The sequence below is a fragment of the Pan paniscus genome, chromosome 17 (assembly GCF_029289425.2).
Source record: "Pan paniscus chromosome 17, NHGRI_mPanPan1-v2.0_pri, whole genome shotgun sequence".
In the NCBI taxonomy this organism is placed as follows: Eukaryota; Metazoa; Chordata; class Mammalia; order Primates; family Hominidae; genus Pan; species Pan paniscus.
In genome coordinates this window covers 56953461-56972779 of record NC_073266.2, presented here as the reverse complement: position 1 = coordinate 56972779, position 19319 = coordinate 56953461, and the positions used below count along the sequence as shown (strand labels likewise).

At 35.5% G+C, this 19319-nt stretch overlaps 1 long non-coding RNA gene across 1 annotated transcript in view; it reads left to right on the top strand.

The window, feature by feature from the left end:
- The window catches only part of LOC117976760 (uncharacterized), a 636602-nt gene that overhangs the window by 185383 nt on the left and 431900 nt on the right, over positions 1 to 19319 (top strand). The window lies entirely within an intron of this gene.

The window sequence follows — 19319 nt, the reverse complement described above, 5'->3', positions numbered from 1 at the left end:
GACAAAAATTGATATGCAAAGTATCACTTGTTGAGTGTTAAAATATCCAAAACTGAAAACCATAAACCTGTTCATTTAAAAATTACAACTGCTCATTCATTTTGTTATTTGTATTTTTCCAACAGCCAGGACTCCTCAGCATACATATATAAGAGATGATAAGTATCTAAGGAGAGTAATTATTATCTAATAAAATCACAAATTTTGATAACACAAGTAACCGATTTTTAGACAATTGGGCCGTTAAGAAATGATAGAGATAGCAGTAGAAATACTATTGCTCAGTCAGCATCAGTGAGGAATCTATAAATCTTAATGGGGTTAAAAAACTCTATTTTTTGTAATCCCAGCACTTTGGGAGGCCGAGGGGGGTGGATCATGAGGTCAGGAGATCGAGACCATCCTGGCTAACATGGTGAAACCCCGTCTCTACTAAAAATACAAAAAATTAGCCTGTAGTCCCAGCTAGTCGGGAGGCTGAGGCAGGAGAATGGCGTGAACCCGGGAGGTGAAGCTTGCAGTGAGCCAAGATCACGCCACTGCACTCCAGCCTGGGCGACAGAGTGAGACTCAGTCTAAAAACAAAAACAAAAACAAAAACAAACAAAAAAACCCCTCTATTTTTTTTAATGACAACCTAGACTACTTATGAGTACCCGAGAGTTAATCATTATATCCACTTAGGAGGCCTTGCCCAAGTCAGACAGAAATTCTAGGCCTCAGTTTCCTCATTATTAAAATGTTGATGTACTTACATGGTGTCTACATACCCTTAAAGCTCTTATAGTTTGTGATTGTGTGGGCTTATGAGCCCTCCTTTTAGATAAGAGTTGAAAAAAGTTCATGACTTGGATAGAATTACTTATTCCTACAATTTGGAATAGTGGCCAGGAAGTGTAGTCCTTTGGAGGGAAATCTATAAAGAAATCCTGGAAGAATTGGGTCATTTAGCCTTGAGAAAATACTCAGGGAAGGTTTCTTAGGATCTCCTGAGGCATTTTCTCAGCATCTAAGCCAGAAGTCTTTGCTGCTTCTTGTTTAGGCCATCTATAAAGGAAGTCATTAATATAGCCTGGTGACAGCTTTCTTTCTGCCTTACTGAGGCTGCCAAATGTTTGTGGAATACACTTTCCCGTATGTTTCCCTGGATCTGGGAGACAGGAGGTGTAAGTTCGTGAATCACTGAATATGAGGATTCTTACTGAACAAAAAGAAGGAACCCTTTTGACTAAACCCAGAAGAGCCTGGGCAATAAACAAAACCTTAATTAATGTAGAAAAATATGTCTCTACTTTTGAATATGTGCATCGGAGTCTTTGTTCAGTTAGACAGTGGATTATACCACTGAGATCTGGACTGCCCTGATGTTACACACACACGCGCACATACAACTACTATTATTGTAGTAACAACTCTTCTCATAGTGAACACCTTGATGCATTTAACCATCCCCCTCAGAATATTTATTCCTTTATCCATTTCACAAATGTCCTTTCAGAGCATACTATATAGCCCACACTAGCCTAAGCACCTAGGATATTGGCAAGCAAAAAACACATGTTAATTGTACTCTTGAAGCTTATGTGCAGGAAAGGTAATGACTAAACTTTTGCACAATTTAATGTAAAATTATTATAAAAATGTTGTAAATGGAAATGGAATGGTGCTACAAGTGTCTAATAGAGGGAACCACCCTAGGGATACAAAACTTCATGAAGTAATGTTTGCAGTGTGTTCTGAAGGCTAAGCAGAAGTTACGGTGAAACAGAAAGGAGACTATTCCAAGCAGATGGAACAAGATGTTCTAGGATCCTGCAATAAAAGGGTGATTTAATTAACCCAGTGTGTGTGGCAAACATTAGGTGCTAGCCAGTACCCATTCATTCACTCATTCCAAGTGTCCACCATGTGCTTAAATGTAGGCACTGTAGTCTGTGCTGGGAACAGGGTGATGAAAATGAAAGACTGGGTTTGCGACATCATGAAAATTTTAATCTAGGAAAAACATACCTATTAAATTAAGTCAAATGGAAAATAGGTTAAGTTATAATTATGAGAAATCTCAAAATGAATATTACAGAATACCCTGCTGTGGGCATGTGGCACAGTTGTGATATGGAATAGAAAGAATTCCTTGGTGAAATGACATTTAAGTTGAAGCCTGCAAGATAAAGAAAAAAGAGTTGATTATTCCAAAAGCAAGAAGAATAGCTTTTAGGAAGGGAAACTTATTGATTCAAAATTGCTGAGACAAGAAATACCTTGGTGCATAAGTGGAAAAGAAAGATGGTCAGGGCAGCTGGAGAAGGTCAAGAGAGCTCATCTGACCTTGAGAGTCATGGTAAGGTCTTTATTTTAGAGGCACTAAGCAACCACTGAAATAGTTTAGAGGACAGAAGAAAGCAGATATAATGAGATTTATGTTTTCAGAATATTTTATGAGTGCTTTGTGGAAAATTTGTTAAAGGTAGGCAGCTATGGAATAGGTGAGCAGAGTGCAGGCTATTGAAGTTATATAGGTGAAAGAGGAAGGTAACTCAGAATAGAGATGTTGAGCAGGAGTGAATCTGATGTATGTTTAGAAAGCTGATCCAACTTGATTTGGACACCATGACCCAGATCTAGGCCCCCTTTTGCCAACACAAATAGATGACAGCATGTATCACATTCATTGAGCTCTCTCCATCATAGTATTACACACTGGAAAGGTAATTTTCCTATCAGTTATTGCTCAGTGAGTAAATATATTGTGCTTCATTACAGAAGTGTCTTGCAAACATGCTTATATTAGTGTGCTAAATTAAGTCATATTGTGCCCTACCTCTTTTAAATAGAAAATATGTTTTATGAGTAGAGATCAATAATGCTATAGAACATGTTTAAAAAGTAATGTGTTTGATTATAAACATCTTCCATAAAACAAAAAGAATATGTTTCTATTTCAATAAAAAGAATTTAGGTCAGAGACCGAAGAGTACTCTGATGAGAATTTTTAAAAATTCAGTAGTTAAAGGAGGTAGGTTAAGAAGATACTGAGTCATGAAATGGGCTACAGACCTTAAAAACATCCAGTGCTACCGCATGGGGCTCTGCAAATTGTTCATCATAATTTTCATGATTGGCCCCTCTTAGAGTGGGGCAATATGCAACTTGCCCAGATATTTGTGGCTATCCTGTTCTGGCTGTGCCCTATGACAGATCCACCTGTTAAATCTTCTGATTTCAAAAGGTTGGACTATATTGCCAGTACATGCCAATCTAGCTCTACAATTCTGTGATTCCAACCCAGTATTTCTGTAGTTGAATATAGGCAGCTTCTTAAGGTGTTCCAGATGTATTTTCTATCTAGGTGTGGAGAAGACTTCTGTTCATTCATATGTTCTTCTAAAAGTAATTTTAGCCAGTGTGGGAGATTTAGTGAAACTGAACATCAGACTTACTTACATTAGTAAACCTCAGCACAACCTCACTTTATAATCCTGTGGCTCATTCAGGTATGCTTTGTCTCTCTGAGTCCTAGATTAGCAAGTGTTTACATGATGAGGTGTCAGTAAGTCTGCCAACACAAAAATGTGCAATCCTCAATCCTTGAACTCAGTTTTCCATACAACTTGACAAGAGGTTTGCTATGAGACCAAAATATATTTTCAGCTGTTACAGACAGCCCTTAAACATTTGCAGCTTGATGCAGTTGAATATTCACACTGTGTTTTTAATTAGGCTAATGTGTGCTTGCTCCAATGTATAATAAAAGACATAATCCATAATTATAACCCCTTTGCACTGCTTCCTGTCAGAGGAATTGGTAAAAATAAAAAAATAAAAAGTTCTTGTTCTCTCTTTCAATTTGTTAATGGGATTATGATGAGCAAAAAGGGCCTGATTACCATGGCCGAGCAGACACGTCTCAGCAAGGTGAAAGGATTAATACTACAGGTCATCAGTAATTTAAAGATGTCAATTGCCAAGCTCGTCTATGGGTTTCTGAGAAACCAGAGGATCTAGAAAATGTTTGCTCCTGAGAGGCAAGCACGTTAGTCACCCTTAATAAGTTCAGAGAGAAAACGTGTCCTCCCACAACTCTGCAATTCAAAACTATGCAACAATCAAAGAGAACTGTTCCAATCATGAAGCTACATATCAGAGAGAAAAAATAAAAGTGAAAAAGAAAATTACTTCGCAATGAATAAAGTTTAGAACATATTCTATGTAATGTATTCTATCTTGATCTTCATAATGGCTCTTAGCATTTATTATAATATACTTTTATTATTATTATTATTATTATACTTTAAGTTTTAGGATACATGTGCACAACATGCAGGTTTGTTACATATGTATACGTGTGCCATGTTGGTGTGCTGCACCCATTAACTCGTCATTTAGCGTTAGGCTTATCTCCTAATGCTATCCCTCCCACCTCCCCCCTATAATATACTGTTATTTGTCTTTTCTTGTGTAAGATTTTTTCCTCCCAAATGGATTTTAGACTCCAAAAAGGAGCAGTACTCAGCATGTAGCACTGGACATTGCTGTCTGTGGGTGCAGCACACATGCTTATTGATGATTATAATGAGAGTAAACTCTAAGTTTTTATAGATATATAGCCCAGGAAAGGTCATTTAAGTTAATCTTAGTAGACTTTAGGGGTAGCTATATTAGGCTGTTCTTATGTTGCTATAAAGCAACACCTAAGGCTGGGTAATTTATTTAAAAAGTTTAATTGGCTTACAGTTCTGCAGGCTGTACAAGCATGGTACCAGCATCTGCTCAGCTTCTGGTGAGGACCTCAGGAAACTTCTACCCATGGCAGAAGGAGAGGCAACAGGAGCATGTCACATGGTTGAGAGGGAGCAAGAGAGGGGGACAAGTGCCACACACTTTTAAGCAAGGAGATCTCTGGTGAACTCACTCATCATCACCAAAGGAATGGCACTAAACCATTCATGAGGGATCCACCCCTGTGATCCAGACACCTCCCCCTGAGCTCCACCTCCAACACTAGGGATTATATTTCATCATGAGATTTGAAGGGCCAAATATCCAAACTAGATCAGTAGCTTTGTTTTTTAAAAGAAATGTATAAAATTAAAGTTTCATGAACGATAATACAAAGTATTTAATCTTATGTCTTTTGCCATATACGTTTTTGTCCTCTGGATTCTTTGAATAAAGAAATAGTGGCGGTCAGGTGCAGTGGTGTGTGTCTGTAGTCTCAACTACCTAGGTAGCTGAGGCAGGAGGATCGCTTGAGCCCAGGAGTTTGAGACCAGATTGGGCATCACAGCGAGACCCCATCTCTAAAAACAAAAGACAGAAAGGAAAGAAAGAAGCTACTGAGGATGCTTACCTACTTCATAATTATTACAACCTCGTGTTCCACAAGGATGACATGATGATGCCAGCAGTCTTGGGATGGGTAGAATTGGTGTCCAGAGTCTCAAAAACAGAATCAAAACAAAAATTATCCTATTCTCAATATAAACCAAAATCTATTCCCCAGTTGGTTAGGAGAGAGAAAATTCTAAACCCCTGTACAAATTATTTTGTTAAATGATGTCCCCTTTTCCCAGTAACTGAGATGGCTTTCTTATTAGGCTAGAGGACAGCAAGGGGGTGAAGGGAAGCCAGCTGGAAGCCTCTGTTTATGCTATGTGAAGGAGAGCATGATGTACACTGGAGATGAATGAGTACAGACAAGCTAAACACTGGTTCTTTGGAGTATAAGTTTTAAACCATTTCTATTTCAGTAAATAAAATTCTGAAAATAAAAACAAAAGAGCAGTAATTTAAATATCTTAAAGCCAATAAACCAAGCAGGTTATATTTTATTGATTCTGACACTTTATAAGTAGTAATAGTTCTTTTTTCTAGGACTTTTTCAGTTTCCTTTGATGTATCTTTGTTGTCTTAGAGGAAAATAAAAGTGCAAAATTGTGTGGGGTTTTTTTGCATTAATTTTGTCCATACCGTCTGTTCTCTTTATTACACAATATAAGAACAATTTAGCCATTTTTAAAAAGAAAGTTACACTAACAATTTTAGGTTATTGACTTTCTTAAAAAAAAAAGTTGAGGGACCTAATAAGGAAATACATTTTATTACATTTGTTATTGATGCTATAAAACACAATTTTAACAGCCAGAAAATGCAATGCAATTGATCATATGTTAGAAATGCATTAATTTGAGTTACTGTATTTTTCATATGTAATTTGAAATTATGTATAGACATAAAAATGTCTTATTGCATGGTATAAATCTATGCATTACTATTTCATTACATTAAATTAAAATCATGTCTATAAGAGATTTTCCCTAAATTCTCTAGTATCTGACATAATTTCCTGGAGGACGCTTTCTTAGACTGAACTGACCACGGTCTATTACTTGGGGTAATTTTCTTCACAGTTCCAGCTTTGGTCTATAGTTTGCTGCTTTTGACCTATTGTTTCTAGAAACAGTCATCAGACAAAAATAATGTCATTCATAAAAATGACCATTTAGTAGTAAAAAATAGAGGACTTTACTGAGGACAGAATAATCAAACATGAGACAGCAGTTTAACAGCCCTTTTTAAAGGCCACTTTGTTTTCAGAAAAGGAGATGCTGCCTCCCAGTCCATCTCCATCACTCAGCATGTCAAGCAGTGGTGGCAGAGGAATGCGTTCCCCGTGTGTCTGGGTTTGTCTTGCACAACTAGCTCAGCTCAGAAGAAAAGGGCACCTTCTTATTGGCAGAGTGAGAAGCACATTTTTCAGATCACTTTCCAAGATAATAGCATCTTCTTGATTTAGTTATAATGAAACAATCAGTATGTTAACAAAATATCCTACTTTTCACCATACATGGGGCCCAAACTATTTGTTTGCAAAGTAATTGCAGCATGTATGCATGAGTTTGTGTGTCTGTACTCTTCAGAGCCCAAATGTTTTAATTAATTACTAATCCTGTCTTTGGCATAATTTCAGGAACATGATTAGGCTGACATTGCACAGATCTACATCCCTCACCCGAGGTGTCCAATGTAGGATCATCTTGGTATCTCACATTCTATCTCTGTCTATCGGAAACTTTCCTCAAGTTAAATTTTTAAGAAAGTGGAGTTTCTTTGGTTTCCAACTACTAACTGAAGAATGCTTCATATTTTACAGTTCCTTTTTCATGTGATGATGCAGTCTCCTGCTCAGGTTCATAACCTTGGAGGTCATCTTTCATCCTGAACACCCTTTGATTATAAATTTACATCACACAAATCTCCTTCTATCATCTCCAGAACATAGCAAGGCTGTGACCAAAGCTGTCTCAGGAAGATGCCAATTCAATAATTCATACTGTTATTATATCTCAGCTGGCTGCAGTAATTCATCCTAGTTGTAACACCAGTAACTGTCTCAGCCCTGTATTTTAGTATTGCTGAAGAAGTCTCCCATCTCTTGCCAGTGCAGTGGCTCTAACATATCTGATCTATTTGTCTAAATCAATTGAATTATGCATCTAAGTGTCTCCATTCCATTAATTATTTATATAGCTTTTAGCACCTCTGCCTAAATTCTTCAGCAAAGAAATATAGTCAATGGTTACAAGAATTGGGGGTTATCATAACCTGAGAAGTACTCCAGGAAAGCTGAATGTTGACCCTATTTCTGTGAAAAGAACTGCCTAGAATATCGCAAAGCAATCAGAAACAAAGGACAATAAATGTCAAATCAATGTGACTAAAAGAAGAATCTAAAAGTGCAACTCTAATAGAATAAAGGAGATCTAGCTGAAACTGCTCTTCAAAGTTTTGAAGTCTTTACATTAAGCCAAGAGGGAGAATACAGTGATAGGAAAATAGTATACGTTTTGTTCCATTATTCAAGAGCTGCCTAATATGTCCTGGGTGCTGTTCTAGAAACTGGAGAACAAGCAGTTAACAATATAGAAAAAGTCCATGCAGCATTAATGGAAGTGAATGAATGAAGGGGCAATTACTATATGATCACACTTTACCATGCCTGACCCTGCCACCTAAAGATGGCGATACCTTGCCGTGGTTTGAGAATCCCACTCTCACTTCTGGTTTTTTTTTTTGTTGTTTTTTTTTGAGATGGAGTCTCGCCCTGTCACCCAGGCTGGAGTGCAATGGCACAATCTTGGCTCACTGCAACTTCCACCTCCTGGATTCAAACGATTCTCCTGCCTCAGCCTCCCGAGTAGCTGGGATTACAGGCACCTGCCACCATGCCCAGCCAATTTTTGTGTTTTTAGTAGAGATGGGCTTTCACCATGTTGGCCAGGCTGGTCTCAAACTCCTGACCTTGTGATCCCCCCATCTTGGCCTCCCAAAGTGCTGGGATTACAGGTGTGAGCCACTGCACCTGGCCCCACTCTCACTTCTTAATAAGCCTAGTAGAACATTCTCTTTTGTCCTTGTGGGAGTTTCCTACTCACTTGCATCAAGGCAGAATATGGGCAAACAATTGCCTAATTATCTAAAATAAATGTGTGTTGTCATGTTGTATTCAAGTTTATCAGAAGAAAGGGGCCAACAAATGAGAAAGAGAAAGGTAGAAACGTTTTAAAATTCAATTTATGTCAATGCTAAGCTTAATATGCTGTGTAGCAATGGGAAACAAAATAGTTTATAGAGAAGAGATGAGTTGGTAAACATTTTCTTTTTGATGAAGGTTTGTGGGGAGCCCTCAAGAGGAGATTAGTTTTTTCTATTATAATGCCTCTGAACATCTCAGTGAGAGGAATAGGTTTAGATAAAATATTTAGTAATTTGTTTGATTGTAAAGTGTAGACAGCTCTTTCAAGATGTATGAATGAATATTAAAGTAGACGAGGTGGAGTCAAAAGAAATAGCATGGTTCAGAGTGAAATTTTCTGGAACAGGAGAGAGCTGAGCTTTGCTGTACTTGACAGAGAGAAGTTGACTTGGAAGAAAAATGACAAAACAAGCAACAGTGAAACACAGTCCTACGTGAATAGTAGAAGTGTCACCAAGCAAAGATGAGATTGAACAGTAAACTTGAATAGTAATACAAAAAGGGTTGGTTGGGATGGAGAAAGAGTTAAAGTGGGATTTCAGGGTGGAATTGAGCTCCCACTTTCATCAGATGTTTCAATATCTCATTAAAGAAAGTTACATGATATTTGCTGAGTATTGTATGAATTTACGTACATTTATAGTGGGATTATAAAGAGGAGATGCTTTGACACAACCAGAGTGTATGTAAAACTTTCATGTGATATGTTTTAGTTAACAGTTTCTTTGCTGACCCTGCTAGACACTACAAGAAAACACATTTTCAGAAACATGTCATTGAACAATGCTGGTTTAATGAAGTCATCCAGCTGAAGTTTACACAAGTTGTAAGTCTCACAGTGAGGTGACACTTCAAGGAAATGTACCTGTAGCTATAAGCCATGTAACTATTTGATGTGGTGTTTTTGTATAGTGAGAGAATCCAAATTCTAGCATGAGCTTGTAAAATAATGACCATCTCTTAACCTTTTCCTGTCTTACACAACTTCAAACCTTGTGTTCCATACACACTCTGGACCTTCTCTTTTATTGCCCAGGAAATTTTCTATATTTATTAACTATCTTTGGAATAATTTCTACCTCTTCAACTACCCCAAACTCTTAACTTTCTTTTAAGAGCACATACTTATAACCTTTAAGTGGCAGTTTTTCATTCTTCCAGGAGCATTCTCCAGGACCAATAGTAAGCTCACTGGGATGCAACACTTATACTGGCTCATCCTCCTGAGGCCACTTCCCTGAGTTCACTTTCTTGGAAGCCATTCCCAAATTATACCACCCTCATTGCCTGTCACTGTCACCAATGATGTTCAAGTCACATCCACAAAATCAATGAAGGTTGTGATAACTTTCTTGCTGCCCATTCTTATTTGTGTCACAATCCCAAGAGAATTTAATATTCATAATTATGTTCTTTTAGTAACTCTGGGCTTTGAGTGTGATTCCAGCTGGATTTCCTATTTACTTCTACTTTGGTGTTCCCAGATTAGGTATACACCTCCACTTGAAGTATTTCTAAGTCTTCTCTTCAGCTCAGCTCATAAACTGCATGCACAGTAATATACCTAACACCTGTGATCCTACTATTACCCCCAAATGTCCTATGGATCTCCATCATATATTAGAACACATTATTGATACCACTTAGCAAGAAACCGAAGGCCCTTCACAATTTTGTTTTGACCTTTCCTATCAACTTCCCTGAAAACACCTTTTCCTCTAGAAATAAGATTGTTCACTTTATGTTCTCTGAGTAAACTGTGAACTTTCATGCCTCCATGGCTTAGCACATTTTGTATTTTTCCATCAGTTCTAAGCTTTCCTTCATTTTTCTCTCTCCGTCTATTCCGGTTCTTCTGGACTGGGCTTCAGTGCCCCACATTTAACCTTTCTCAGATCTCCACTTCTAACCTAACCACGCTTGTGCTTCATTGTGACTTCACAGAACATGGCTTATGTCTCTCTCTTCCCCTTATTATGGTGAATTCATAAATAAAATAAGCATGCAATACTGACTTAGTGAAAACCTTCCTTGGCCCAAGCTTCCACATTTATGAAATAAGAGAATTAGAATAGTTAATACCTAATTCCTTTTAGCTAATTTTTTTTTTTTTTTTTTTTTTTTTACTATTTCAACAAAACAGACTATTGAACTTTTATCATTTCGCGTTTACCAACTACTTCCTCTAAATAGTTTCTATGGCACTTGTATTGAAATGCCTGACCAGCTTCCTTTATCTAGTTTCTGTTTGTTGAGAGTTTGTTGTATACAAAGCACAGTATGAGGGGTATGTGTGTGTGTATGTGTGCATAAAATCATGGGCCATAACTTCAAATGATAAATATGATTAAAAATCAGTTCAATGTAATTCTCTGGGCCATCTCATTTACATGGACTCACTGGCTTTACAGACACTGCCTATTCTTTCTGTAAAACATACTCTGGAGTCCTACAGTAGAATGAAACTCCTACCAATTGAGTTGTATATTTCTCAAGAGTCAATTGTGTTCATCACCAAGTCAGCTTATACTCATTTAACCTGATACTCAAATTTCATAATTATATGTTTGATATACTGATATATGTTCGATAAACTAATGAAAGATATATACAAAAAGAGAGTTAGTATTTCTATGGAAAATAATTTAATTTGAATGCCTGTCATGAACATACCCTAAAGTGAACCCCAGTGACTCATGCTCTTATATAATCTCTCACTTTTAAGTGCAGGTGAAAGCTATGACTTGCTTCTAACCAATGGAATTTGACAAAGGTGATGAGATACCACTTTCTTGATTAGGTTATGTTGTATAGTAAAAGTGGTGGCATGTTTCTCCCACGATTGTATGATATTACCTAAGATTCTGCTCAGCATACTGAAGATAGAGCTTCTTCTGCTGACCTTGAAGATACCATGTTTCTCCATGTGTTGGAGAGAGCCATTTGGCAGGGAACAGTGGGCAGCCTCTAGAGTGGCGTCTAGCCAACGGTGAATAGGAAGCATGGAACCTCAGTCAAAAAGCTTCAAGGAAATGGATTTGGCCAAGAACCTGAAGAAGCTTGAAAGGACTCCCCCCTAGCTGGGAATTAGATGAGAATGCTATCTGGCAGACATCTTGATTGCAGCCTTGAGAGGGTCTGAGTAGAGGCACCAGTTAAGTGCCAGGAGCCCTGCCCTATGAAAACTGTGAGGTAATAAATAATTGTTGTTTTAAGCTGCTAAATTTACAATAATTTATTATTCAGCAGCATAAAACTAATACAATGCCTTAGAAAGGCTCGTTAATGTCAATTTATTAGCCACAAAAAAGAGCCAACACATAAACTTGCTGTCAAATTTAGTCAAGGCAGGACAACAATAAACGTTTGAGGGGGTACAAACTATAAATGTCTATAAAAAGTATTCCTTTAGATTCTCATACAAATGTATTTAGGAGGTTGCTCCATTTTAAAGAATCTCCATATAGAATATAGTGATGTTTATTCAAGAAAAATAATGATAAACTACAATCATCAGTTCTGTACTCAAAAGATTTGTCAGTACTAAAAGAATAATAATTTTATGTATCTCTGTTTTAGGTTAGCATAAAAATTTAGAATATATCCTTTTAAAAATTATTTGATACTTTAACTTTTTCAATTAGCAAACCAACAACAGGTATTGATTGTATTGCATAAGATAGTTTTCTCTACACAATAATATGTAGGTTATGCATCACTATAATATCCCTTTTTACAGACATTTGTGTGGAGAGGAGAGAAACTCTAGCTGAGACTGTCAGAGAAGATTTCATAGAAATGAAGGCATTTGATATTGACAGTGTGTAGGGAAGGCCAAATGGAAATGCCTTCAGTAGAGTATGCTGGTGAAGTCCCAGCAAACAACATACTACGATGTCAAATGCAATGGTAGGATACAATAACATGGGTTTCAGAAATGGTGAGACTCCAGTTTGAGAGTAAGGAGTCACTAAGTAATCATCAAACAAATGTGAGTGGACTTGGAAGTGTGTTGTTAGTCTTAGGGCTCTGTACTTCAGTTTGCAGGAAATAAGATGTTAAAAATTACAAAAATACTGAATCTATTATGTTTTTAGGCAAAACAGTTGGGAATTTTATCTATAAATGTAGGTAAGACTCAAGGTAATTCCTGAAAAGGATAATTTAAACAAAAGGGCATCTCATAATCTGAGGAAGGAGCCCCCTAATATTATTCCAAGTGGGAAGAAAATCAGAGGGATGCTTGTAATGAATCAACCTATCCATGTGTCTGCTATTGAAGAAAGCTCACTTAGCCAAGAACTCCATTAAAAAGTATGGTATATAACCTTTGGTTATTGAAATTTTTATTGCTGCTATATTATCCTTACACTGAATGCCTATTATCCCAGCTACTGGTTCTCATAGGTTTTTGTTAGCAGCTTTATCATGTTGCATTTTATACTACTTAAGCAGGCCATGATGATATATTACAGTCAGCTGAAGTGTAGAACATTCTTAGATTTATTTTGACACCTAAAGCAACTTTTCATTAGGCTGGTAACAAGCCATATAGATGCCATAGTCCTAGCAAAAGCATCATTAGGATGTCGAAAAAGTGCTGACATAAATGTGGACATTCTCAAGAACATGTTTAAGAAACTGATAGGGTGGAAGCTCTTAATTTTCTCAGGTAGCAGTAGGGGGAAAATCTATATGCAAATGGAAAAGCAATGATGCTCATTTTTCTTTACAGAAGAAGTTCCCATTATGTACGTGTAAGAGCTCCACCCTCCCCTGACTGACTTTTCATGAAATTACAGAGCGCGCTGGGGCATTGTTTGTGCAATATCAAGTGCGTCCAACAGCTGCTTTGCCATTCTTGAAATGGCACAAACATTTCATGGGATACATAAAAGCCTTAGGATGAGGTAGGCAGTGGAACTCACTGAAATGTATTATTTAGTAATGAAACTTAGAAACAAAAACAAACCCATGCAGTTTATTATAAATCTATACATAAATTTATTTCACCATCTAAATGAGGGATAAAAAGGGTGCAATCCACATGGACTACATTCCACCATTACTTACCAATGTGAGGGCATTCTCTGCATATTACTGTGGAAAAACTTCCACTAGAATTTCTGTAGATTTGAAATCAAGAGGGATTACCAGCCTACCAGATGCATTGCTTTAATAAAGTAGGGTTTTTTCATAATTCAAGTGAGACTGTTATGAATATATATATATATACATTATAAATGATCTGCCAGAATGAATTAAATGTGTAAGACAGAATAGCAATATCATTGGTGAATATGCATATATTCATATTGTGTAACAGCAATCATGATTGTCCATCCAAACTCCTCCACCACCCTATCCAAACTGAAAACCACATGTTTCATTTACCCTTCTTTTGCTAAGTTAATTTGGTCATTCTCCAACATTATTAATATCCTTTCAAACTTTGAGTCATGCTCATTTTTTTCTAGATCATTTCCTCCTCCATTGTGCCTAGTTCTTTTCTCAAAACTTAACAGTTTTGAAAAATCATTCTATTTTTATTCTCACTATTCTCAGTGTAACTCAATTTGAAGAGTTTTTATTATTTAACACTTACCATTCCATAAAAAATTTTCTTCAATTTTCTTTGTGAATGATTTGTTATCCTAAATGTAGTATATTCTTAATGGAAGGAAGGTAAGGAATCACTTCGCTCACTTAACCCCTTCTCTTTTCCCCCCAGAACTTCAGCAAACTACTTATTCTCAATTGTAATACCTATTGGTAATAACAATTAGTGGTTAGCAGCTGATAATAGCATTATTGCTCTACTCAGATTTTTTTTAACCATAGTGTAATTTCTTTTGACTATGTTTGTTGGTACATATGTAGACCCAGCCAGAGCACTGTTGACAATATCTCTCAGTGTTTAAACACCACAATTACAGGTCATTTTCTCTGTCATGATGATAAACCTGGTATGCTGTACCATCTATTCAGCTGTATCATAACTAGATAAAACAACATAATACACTCAAATAAGTTTAAATTTCTTGTTAAAATCATGTATGAGAAGTTTAGTCATTATCTATACTAAATGTTCACTCATCCATTCATCTTTTTTTTCCCCTCACCTCAGAGAATTAACCAGAGAATTAAGAGAAAGATTACATGACACAGAACAAATGAAGCACAAATGAGATCTAGGGAAACACATGCAAGAGATATAGGAAGATGTGAGGGGCATTAACAAGATCCTTCTATGTGCATTTTGTTTCTATGATCTACTCTCAGTCTCTGTATACAGTACCATGCAAATATCTTGATTCTCATCTTTCACTGAGTGCCACTGTTGATGCTTGCTTTAGTTAAGCACAAAACCACCATGGTGTTGGCCTTCATGTATTATTTTACCAAAGCATAAGTGCCAGAGCTAATGCATGGCTTATAGGAAGTTCTATTTCAACTATGTGAAGAACTCATTCTTTTACAAGCTAACACATCATATGCATTCATAACATGCAGTTTTTAAAAGTAGCTTATTTATTGGGAAGCGGTGTATCAAAAGCCAAGTAACAGCACCAGTAGATGCCCTCTGATCCCTCAAATGCCCTCCTTAAAAAGAATGGTCTTGGCCATAGAAACGAAGACTTTCTTAGATAAATCTGAATCACTACTGGACTGCCACCTTCAATAACTTGTTTAAGGAAGAAGTGAAGGAGCTGAGTCAAATCTCAAAGCATCTTATGAGCAAACCAGTTGCTTATCATATCAGTTCCCGCTAGAGTCCAAGATTCAAGATTTAGTCTTCTTTTGTCTCTTCTTTTTCTTCTAATTTATTCATTATGTTTCCTAACAAGTGTTATAAGAAATTTGGATCTGCTTAAAATGGATTGTTCTTCTGAAGATTGTTACATCAAAATAATATTCCATTCACATAGCCAACTTTTCAGAAGCGGGGGCTGCTTTACTGGTTTATATGCTTTATCTTGCAATTAGAACAAGGTAGAGAAACCATAACCCCAAAGGAATAAAAAAGCTTATGGACATGCATATGTTTTTACTGAAAGAAACTAGGAAATTGAAACAAATAACAAATAAAAATGTTTAGAGGCATTAGAAAGATTAAAAAAAAAAAAAGAATTGTGAGAAGAAAACCCAGAGAGATGAGACCAGTCCAGTTTTCAACCAGAAATAGACTGACCTGAAAGAAACTTAATCCCAGACCCAAATCACTTCAGTCTCTGGTCAAAGTAAGGTAGTATAGAATTACTAGCTCCCATATAGTCATGGGAATTAAATTTAAATATTTTCTTGTGGCAAATAATATCTCCTTACACCTCAAAACATACAATGGCTAATACTTAATAGAAAATAACCAGAAAAGTAAAAGATGAAATAGCATGAGTTAAAAATCAAGAGAAGCAAAATTTTAGAAACTCATTTGATATTTACAATAGACTTAATGGTCATAAATTGTAAAAATGTAGGTTTAAATATTGACCAAAAAAAAAAAAAGGCAGAAAACCAAAATACTATAAATGTGAACCATAAAGAAATTCTACACCTGAAAAATAAATAATTTCACCAAAGAATTGGACTATATACACTTGCATATATAACTGTAAATATAAATTTTAGAAATTAAAAAACACAAAGTCAGGAATTCAATAGATAGGATTAATAGCATATTAGACATAGGAGAAAAAAGGATTACAGAACTGGTCATTGGAAATTAAACTAATTAAAGCTCGAGAAGACTCTTGAATAATAAAAAGGATGATAAGAGGTATAGGAAACCTGGTAAAACACTCTCACATATAAATAATTGAATTCCAGAAAAAAGTAGGAAATAAAATGGATAAGAAAGAATATTTTGAGAAATTTTGGCTGACACTTTTCTGAAATTTTTTCAAGATATGAAATTCCTGTTTCTGGAAACTCTGTAAATATCAAACAGAATAAATACAAGAAAAAAAGAAAAACTACCTATAGCATATTGTAATGTCAGAAAACCAAAGACAAAGAGAAAAATCATAGAAGTAACCAGAAGTGAAACAAAGCCATTATTCTCAAAATACTAACAATAATACATACAGTTGATTGAAAGAAGAAATCATGACAAGAACTAAAAGAATGTAACTGACAAGCTATAATTTTATATGAAGCAAAAGTATCCACCACAAATGAGAGTAGATATTGCCAACAGATCTGCCTAAAAGATGTGCTAAAGGGACTTGTTTAGGCAAAAAGAAAATTACCTGTGGTGGAATCTAGAAGTGCAAAAGGTACAGAAGAACTCTGACAAGGTAAACCCATTGGTAAATCTAAATTTTTATTGATAGTTAAAGCAGGGAATCAACATTTTTGGTAATGGGTCAACAGATCTTTTAGGATCTGTTGTATATTGTTCATTTTTTTTAACTTTAAAAATAATATTCTTAGTTCACAGGTAATATACAAACTAACAGCTAGAGTAGGCTTATGTGCTGTAGTTTCCTGAAATGTGCTTCAAAGCAACAACAATAATATAGTGTGGAATGTAAAAATATATGTAGAATCACAGTATTAAAAATTCAGACTACAAAATGCAGACAGAAAAGGGTCATTAAAGTTGTTAAATGTTCTTGCATTTTCTAGTTAAATAGTAAAAGTTCCATTATAAGTTTGATTTTAATAAGATTTAGTAAGATTTTAATTTAAACAAGATAAATGCTAAAAATCTCTAAGACAGAAATAATAACAAAAGCATGTATAATTAATAAGCTATTACAGGTTAAAATGGTATAATAAAATATGTATTTGATTAATTCAAGAGGAAGAAAAAAAGAAAGAAAATTTTGTGGCATAAATAGAAAATAAATAGTAAAATGTAGTTTTTGACTCCCCACATGTCAGCAATCATATTAAATATATAATTTAAACTCTAATTAAATCACAAAGATTGTCATACAATATTGAAACAAAACATAAAGCAAAGAACTAACTATATGCAACATAGAAGAAATATCTCAAATACAAAGTTAAAGAAAAGTTATATATGCAAGGATGAGACCTCCACTTGCAGATAGAATGTAGAAAGTTGTAGCAAGTGATGGATTTGTCAAAAATAATTAAGAAGACAGACAAAATGCTGAAATATTCTGTATGATAACATCAGAAATTTGTGGAAACAAATACTACAGAGACTAAAACTTACTCTCTCATAGGAGAGGTAAATCAATAATCTGAACTTTTTTCTTATTGGAGGCATTTTGCAATTTTGTGCATTAAATAGAGGCTCAGAATCTGGGCATGAAATGGCAAAAGATGACTGCTGGGGTATGGAGAACTCAGAAGAGGTGACTGCAATTTCAAAGCCTATATACATAAGCCTGTGTGTGTGTGTGTGTGTGTGTGTGTGTGTGTGTACATTTGAATATATAATATACACAACAATACAAACATATATACATACATATGACATGTATACCTTTATAAATATACATATATATTACACACACACACACACACACACACACACACACACACACACATATACATCTCTCCATGTAGTTCCCATTACTGGTATTCTTTAATTTATCATGTAGACTCAAACTATTGTATAGTATTCTTTTATTTCAGCCTTGATCCTATTACTATTTATTACAAAGCAAGTCTAGCAAAGATAATTCTCAATTTTTGTTCTTTTGGGAAAGTTATTTTTCCTGTATTTTTGAAGAATAGTTTTGCTTTAAATAGAATTCTTGGTTTACAGTCTTTGTCTGTCAGCACTTTGAATATGTCATTCCATTGCTCTCTGCCTTTCTGGTTTCTGGTAAGGAAGCAGCAATTCATCTTATTGAGGTTCCTTGTACATCCTTGATCATATCTCTCTACACACTTTCAAGGTTCTCTGTAGACTTGGTCTTTTAATGATTCATTACAGTGTATCTGGGAGTGATTATCTTTGAGTTAATCTTTCTTGAAATTTGTTTAGTTTCCTGAGTGTGTATATTAATGTTTTTCATCAACTAATGCAAATTTGTTTGTTAATACTTCATATATTTTTATATTCCTTTCTTTCTCTCCCCTCCTTCCGTTATTCCAATTTTATGTTATGTTGGCATACTTGATTGTGTCCCACACGTATCTGAGTATGTTCATTTTAAATTTTTCTTTATTCTTTTTTCTATTCTTTGCAGAGAATAATCTCAATTGACCTATCTTCATCTTCACAAATTCCTTCTTCTGCCAAAGAAAATGTTCTATTGAGCCCTTCTAATAAATTTTTCATTTCAGTTATTTTAATTTTCAACTTCAGAATTTCTATTTGGTTCTTTTTTACCCTGTAAAATAATTCTCTATTTGGTGTGACATCATTCTTTTTTTTTTTCCTTTCCAGATACAGGGTCTTGCCCTGTTGCCCAGCCTGGAGTGCAGTAGTAAGACCATAGCTCACTGCAGCCTCAAACTCATGAGTTCAAGTATTTCTCCCATCTCAGCTTCTTGAGTAGCTGGGACTACTAGGTCCCAGATATGATGAAATGTCATCATATCTGACTAATTTTTCTTTATTTTTTACTTTTTGTAGAGATGAAGGTCTACTTATGTTGCTCAGGCTCATCTTGAAATTCTGGCTTCAAATGATCCTCCTGCCTTGACCTCCCAAAGAGCTGGGATTACAGGTGTTAGACACCATGCCCAGCCCCTTTGTTTCTTAAGACACAATTTCTTTTAGTTTTTAAACATATGTTAAAATAGCATTTAAATTCTTAGCCTCCTAACATCTGTGCTTCCTCAGGAATTATTTACT